Below are 6,785 nucleotides of genomic sequence, written 5' to 3'. Positions count from 1 at the left end.
TATATATATATATATATATATATGTGTGTGTGTGTGTGTGTGTGTGTGTGTGTGTGTGTGTGTGTGTGTGTGTGTGTGTGTGTGTGTGTGTGTGTGTGTGTGTGTGTGTGTGTGTGTGTGGGTGGTGTGTGTGTGTGTGTGTGTGTGTGCGCACGTGTCCTTTAAATTGGAGATCGCTGACAGGCCGTCCGAGATGGACATAAAATTAGGCTGATGCTGATGATGAATCTAATTTTCGGAGTCGCGGTGAATCGCGCGGCTGTACGCACCGTTCGCCCCCGCTGCTGGAGAGAGAGAGAGAGAGAGCAAGGAGAGGAAAGGCAGGGAGGTCAACCAGAAGAGCGTCCGGTTTGCTACCCTGCACTAGGGGTGAGGGAAAGGGGGAGTTGTTCATAATGCCAGCGTTGTGACAGCGTGTGCTCATGGTCATCGAGTGAGATATTTACAGGTTTACATGGTCCGTGCATCACAGTAGGCTTCTTGTTTTAATTAGTAAGTGAATGTTTACCACTATTTATATGGTCCATTTAACTAGCGTATACACTCGTGTAAGGGCCACACTTGTTTGTCGCGATTTTGATGAGCCTTACATGGGACCGGGCCATATGATCAAATTTTTCCAACTACGACAGTGAAATCTGCCGTAAACATTCGCGATTAGCGTTACTGTATAGGCTCCCTTCAGGGTCCCTAAAGGGAGCCTATACAGTAACTCTATTCGCGATCGCCTCCTAGTAGCGACGCGCGAAAGTATACGCTGAGCGCGAAAATTCGCTGTTTAGCGCGATCGGAATCGACTAACCGAACGCGATTGCTTCTCAGTTGGATTCTTTTTCTTTTTAATATTGGCTAATTTGGGGGTGCGGTCCTCACACGGGTGCGGCCTTACACGGATTTATACGGCAAGAATCTTCCTTCGTGTAATTGTCTTATAATTCGCTATCACTGATACTGCTTCGCGTATCACTGACACTGCACCCCTCCCCCCCCCCCCCCTCTTTTCTTTTTTAATGTTAGTCCGAGTATAAGCCCTGCTGGGCATGAATGCTATTGTTGTTGTATGTTGCAAATTATTAGAGAAGCTTTTTTCAAACGAAGCTTGTATACGCTAGTCTGCGCCGGCGATGTAACGCTAAAAAAACAGCGGCTCGCAGAGAAAGGGAAAGGTCGCAGAACACGTCATTCACAACCGGATATCTAGGTACATTGAGGAACGCGAACTCTTCCCCTACAACATGGTGGGCTTTCGTCCGTCCCTGTCATCTCAGGACGTCATGAAACTCATTAAACACCAGATCACCGATAGGGACACCAGAGACGTCAGGGGTATCCTGGCGCTGGATCTTGAAAAGACCTTCGATAAAATTTCCCATAGGCACATCCTCGATTCCGTTAGGGACATGGGCCTTGGATCCATGTTTCACGGGTTCGTCAGTTCGTTCCTTCGGGGCAGGCGCGCCACTCTCAAGGTGGGCGAGGTAAAGTCTGATCCCTTCGAGCTGGGGGCAAGGGGCACCCCTCAGGGGTCGGTCATCTCGCCACTTCTCTTCAACGTCGCCATGCGCGGTCTCTCCACCCGTCTCTCCGAGGTGGACGGCGTTAATCACGCTCTTTACGCCGACGACATCACGGTGTGGTGCGATGGCGGCAGTGAAGGCAGAGTCGAGGAATCGCTACAGGCGGCCCTGAGCTGCACGGAGGATTTCTTGGCGGGCACGGGGCTCAGGCTCTCCCCGTCCAAGTCCGAACTCCTTTTGTATCGACCGACCAGGAGGGGGCGCATCCTCAAGGGTCAGGTCCTCACGGCGGCATGCCCATAGCCGCCAGCACGGTGAAACTCATGCAGCTGGGAGTCCACAACACTCTCGACGAGGTTGTCGAGGCACAGCAGACGGCCCAGGTCGTCAGGCTCTCTTCCTCGCCTGCTGGGGAGGCGGATCTTGGAGGCGCTGGGCTGCAATCCCACTGCCGTCAGGGAGAGGCGGTGCGCGCTCGACGCGCAGACGCGGGAGGACGGTTCACGGTCTCGCCGTTCCCGCGCAACGTGCACCCGCAACACAGTGTAGGCAGACGCAGGGCCCGGGCGGCCGCACTTCTCGGATCCGTCGCCGGCGATCCTCGATCGGTAGCGTTCATCGACGCCGCCCAATACGATTCATCCGACTGATTCGTGGCGGCCGTGGTTGATCACAGGGGCAACCTCCTAAACGCCGCGTCGGTGCGGGGCTGGTCTCCGGCACTGGCGGAGCAGGTCGCGGTGGCCATCGCCCTCCGGGACGGGAGCAGGCCGCATGTCTACACGGATTCCTGGGCGGCGGTCATGGCCTTCGCCACGGGTTCGGTCTCGAGGGAAGCGGCCCCCTGCTTTGCGGCAGGAGCGTCGGCCCCCACGTCATCACTTGTTTCCCGGCCCACATGGGGCCTCAGGTCTCCCCCGTCGTTCCCAACGCCAACAAGCTGGCCCACGCCCGCGCGCGCGAACTCACTCAGGGCGCGGACTCGGGGCTCCCCAAGGACTCGCTCCACACGTTTAACGAGATTTCAAAGCACTATCAGCTCGGCAGGAAGGTCTATCCCCCGCCCCACGCCAAGCTCTCCAGGCCTCAGACTTCCACCCTTCGCATGCTGCAGACCGGGTCCTATCTCAGCCTATGGCCAGGGTCAACAGGTACGCGGACTCGTTCGAGCCCGATTGTCCGGATTGCGGCGATCCCTTCTGCACTTTAGAACACATGCTCTGGCGGCGTCCCTTGTTAGGGGAACACGATAATCTCACCACGGAAGAAGAGTGGGTGGATGCGCTCAAGAGCTCCGACCTCGCTGCTCAGCTACGAGCTGTCCAGAGGGCCCGCGACGCGGCGGTCAGGCACGGCCTGCCCGTCCCGACGTGGGAGTGGCCCGCGATGGCTCCTCCCCCGTAAAGGGGTCTCGGAGTCGCTCCTCAGGACCTAAAATAAAGTTCGTTGTCTCTCTGTCTGTCTGTCTCAGAGCTGCGTAGGTGGTTGGCACGCGCTCGTGCTCGGCGCGCGCTCGTGCCACTGCTCCCGCGTTCGTCGTCGTCGTCTGCTTCCACAGCAGGCTGCGTTGCCGCTAATGATTCCAGCGTAGAATTTCACTTCTGTCGTCGCAATGGGGAGGCTGCGTTTACGGGAGTATGAGCCATTGCTTAAGGGGGCATGAGCCATTTATTGTACAACGTAACGGACAGATTTAATTCTGAAGAAATTTCATGGAAATCCATCCAGAATGAACGCGCTCGGGAAAGGGCTCGTCGTCGACGTGCCGATTCTAGCGTGAGGACTTCTGAAGCCCAGGCGAAACGTCAGCGAAGAGCCGCCGACCCCGAGTTGCGGGAGCGCGTGTTCAGGCCAAACATCAGCGTCGTCTAGCCCTCCAGGAAACCGACAACGGTGAAGTAAAAAATTTATTGTTCAAAGTGTTTAGGAAGCAGACTCACACTGGTCGCTACCTCAAGTATACACATCGGTGCATCCTGCTTCGCAAAAGAGGTCTGTTGTCGGCTCTCTTCTTCGTCGGGCGAAAATTGTGTGCACTGCAGCGGAAGACTGCATGGCGGACAATGCCCTTGTGCGGCGTGAATTGACGGCTTGTGGTTACCCTGAGCACTATAGGCGCCGACTATGGGGGGGGGGGGGGGGGGGGGGGGGGCGCCGGGGCTCGAGCTCCCCCCCCCCCCCTGAATTTTCCCGGAGATCCGTAGCCCCCGCCCTTAAATTGTAATTACCGGAGTTCTGTTACCCACATAATTTGAGGATTTTCTTGCGTTGCCTCCACATTTTCACTTTTGTTGTGGCTAAAAGTTTACGGCACCATTGTTGGCGCGGACGTGCACGGCTTTTAATTTATACTTTCGCTTTATTTCGGCAAATCCTGACAATAGGAGGACAAGCGCATTAGAAGCACCAGCGGCGGCTACCTCATCCGTGTTTCCTCACTTTAACATTCAAAAAAAAAAAAATTCCGCTGAGAACGCCACGCACAGACACAATATATTTAAATATATACAAAGGACAAAGTTTATTATATTTTTTTAAGAGAAGGAGGTAGCCAACTAACAACTAAATGAATAGCCTATACCTAAAGAATGAATATGTTGATGTATGTTCACCTCACTTCAAATTACTTTGCATTTTTTTTTTTTTTTACCCTGAAAAAAACCTGCGGACTTCAGTGACTTCAGTGTTGGACTGCTAAGCACGAGGTCGCGGGATCAAATCACGGCCACGGCTGCTGCATTTCGATGGGGTGAAATGCTCGAACACCCGTATACTTAGATTTAGGTGCACATTAAAGAACCCCAGGTGGTCTAAGTTTTGCAGAGTCCTCCACTACGGCGTGCCTCATAATCAGATCGTGGTTTTGGCACGTAAAATCCCATAATTTGTTCTTTTCATACTTTTGTGCTTTGATGCATAAAATGACGTTTTGTTGAGAAAGTGACTGGCACGTCAATGTATTTCTCCGCAAAGTTATATATAGAGAATTAATATCTCGACACTGGTGTCAGCCTGAGATTTAGTTCAAAGTGGATCCGCACTCCACAGCTAGAATTTGTAAATTGCAACATGGGCCATAAGGCATGAGGCCATGGGCCATAAGCTAAAAACTTAATTGGTTAATTTTGTTAATTAGTCGATTATGCATTTCAATTTTCTGTGCAAGTAATGCCCGCATCTTCGAGTAGACGAGCTCTTGAACAAGAATTGTACTATCTGCCAGTGGCCACCTTTAAATATTTCGGAAACTGTTCGCTGAAACACCTCGTATATAGAATTCACTCAGTAACCGAAATGATGCCAAGCCAGATTTACTCAAAATCAGAATAAATAGAAGTCTAGAAGTCATGCACAGCAGCGCTTATACTCGGACTCAAAGTACTGAAAAAATTGTGTAGTTTGGCCGGGAAGGCGAAGCAGTATTAGTGATATCGAAGTAGAAGACAATTACACGAAGGAAGATTCTTACCGTGTAAATCCGTGTAAGGGCCGCACCCATAACTTGACAGCCAATATTAAAAAAGAAGACATCCAACCGAGAAGCAATCGCGTTCCATGCGCTGATTCTGATCGGGCTCAACAGCGAATTGTCGCGCGCAGCGTACTTTCGCGCGTCGCTACTGGATGTCGAGAGGAGGCGATCGCGGAGGTTTACGGCGGATTTCATGCCCGTAGTTGAAAAATCAGGTCAAATGGCCCGGTCCCATGAAAGACCTGTCAAAATCACGACAGAAAAGTGCGGCCCTTACACGAGTATATACGTTAGTTATAGTGGCCATATAAATTGTTGTAAACATTCACATAAACTTTAAAATAGCAAGCACAGTGTAATGCACGGACCATGTAAACCTGGAAATACCTCACTGGATGACCTCGAGCACTCGCTTTCACAACGCAAACATTATGAAGAACGCCGGCAGCGGAGGCGAACGGATCGTACAGCCGCGTGATTCACTGCAACTCCGAAAATTAGATTCATCATCATTATCTGCCTATTTTTATGTACACTACCGACGGCCTCTGTCAGTGGTCTGCAATGACCTCTATCTCTTAATTCTGCTACACTAGGGGCGCGTAAAGACAGCCCGGCAAAGAAGACAGCGCGCATGAAGTTAGCAGCCATCCCAGCAGCTCGCCCTTTATCATTGCACCCACCAACGATTACCAACAATTAGATACGGCACGCGGGCCGCATAAGCGTCAGCCGCGCGCAGTCATCGATAGCTACAGCAGGGGTAGAGGAGAAGACGCGTGCAGGGGTGGGACTGCCCAAAGTCATTTTGGAGCAATTTTCAGAGCAAGTAAAATTGCGTTTTGGAGCAGTTCGGAGCAGACAAAATTGCATTTTTGAGCAATTTGGAGCAGATAAAATTTCATTTTGAAGCAGTTTGGAGTAGGCCATTCTGAATTTTCGTGGTATAATAGAATATGGCAGCGCACTTCGACACCACGACGAAACACAGAGTAAACCAACACGAAGCGCGTAGTAGAAGCGTGCTTTGCAGATATAGCGTGGGTAGATTCGAGTGGGTTCCTGTAAAGCCGAAAACATCGATGGCACTACGATTGCTCTATACATTCCCACGCCGGCGCTCACAATAATAGTTGAAAATGCTCTCAAATTACGCGGTCCAATCGACGCGGTAACATAATTTCTGGGTCACCAGATGGCCCTGCAGACCCACGGAGCCGCAATCAACCCTGGGATGGTATAGCGTAAAGCTATTCTAATCGGTTTTTTATCGCGATAGCAAGTATACGAAAACTCTAGGCGCATTTCTGCAGTCGCCGTCGCTGTGATGTGCCACATAAAGACCAAGGGCGATAACAACGTCGCCGCACGCCGCAAACTGTGCTAGTGAGAGCGTGCGATGGCGGCTCGATCTCGCACGCACAAGGGAAGAAAGCGCGGAGGAGACGGGTAGTCTTCCGACGGGCGCAAGGCACCGTGGGAGGGAAGGGGAGGGGGTTGCGGCGGCTGCTGCGTATGGCGCGGCCCCGCGGGCCCTATCTCGAAATAGATCTGCGATGGGGACAGAGTGCGAGTGCGCTTTTTTTTCCGCCTCTTACTCAAAACGTGTTGAAGCAAGAGGCAACACGAAAGTCAATTCGATCGCTGCTGCTGCCGCGCTTCCACACTCCAGCGCTTTGACAGCGAGTTTCCGCGGTCATCGAGCGAGATGCGTTCAGTCTGCTTGTGCGTGCGTGACACCATGCTTGTTTAGTTGGTAAGCGAATGCTTGCAAGTTTACACGGTCGATAAAAGTA

This window comes from Dermacentor silvarum, chromosome 2 (genome assembly GCF_013339745.2).
Source record: "Dermacentor silvarum isolate Dsil-2018 chromosome 2, BIME_Dsil_1.4, whole genome shotgun sequence".
Lineage (NCBI taxonomy): Eukaryota > Metazoa > Arthropoda > Arachnida > Ixodida > Ixodidae > Dermacentor > Dermacentor silvarum.
Note: the sequence above shows the minus strand (reverse complement) of the source record.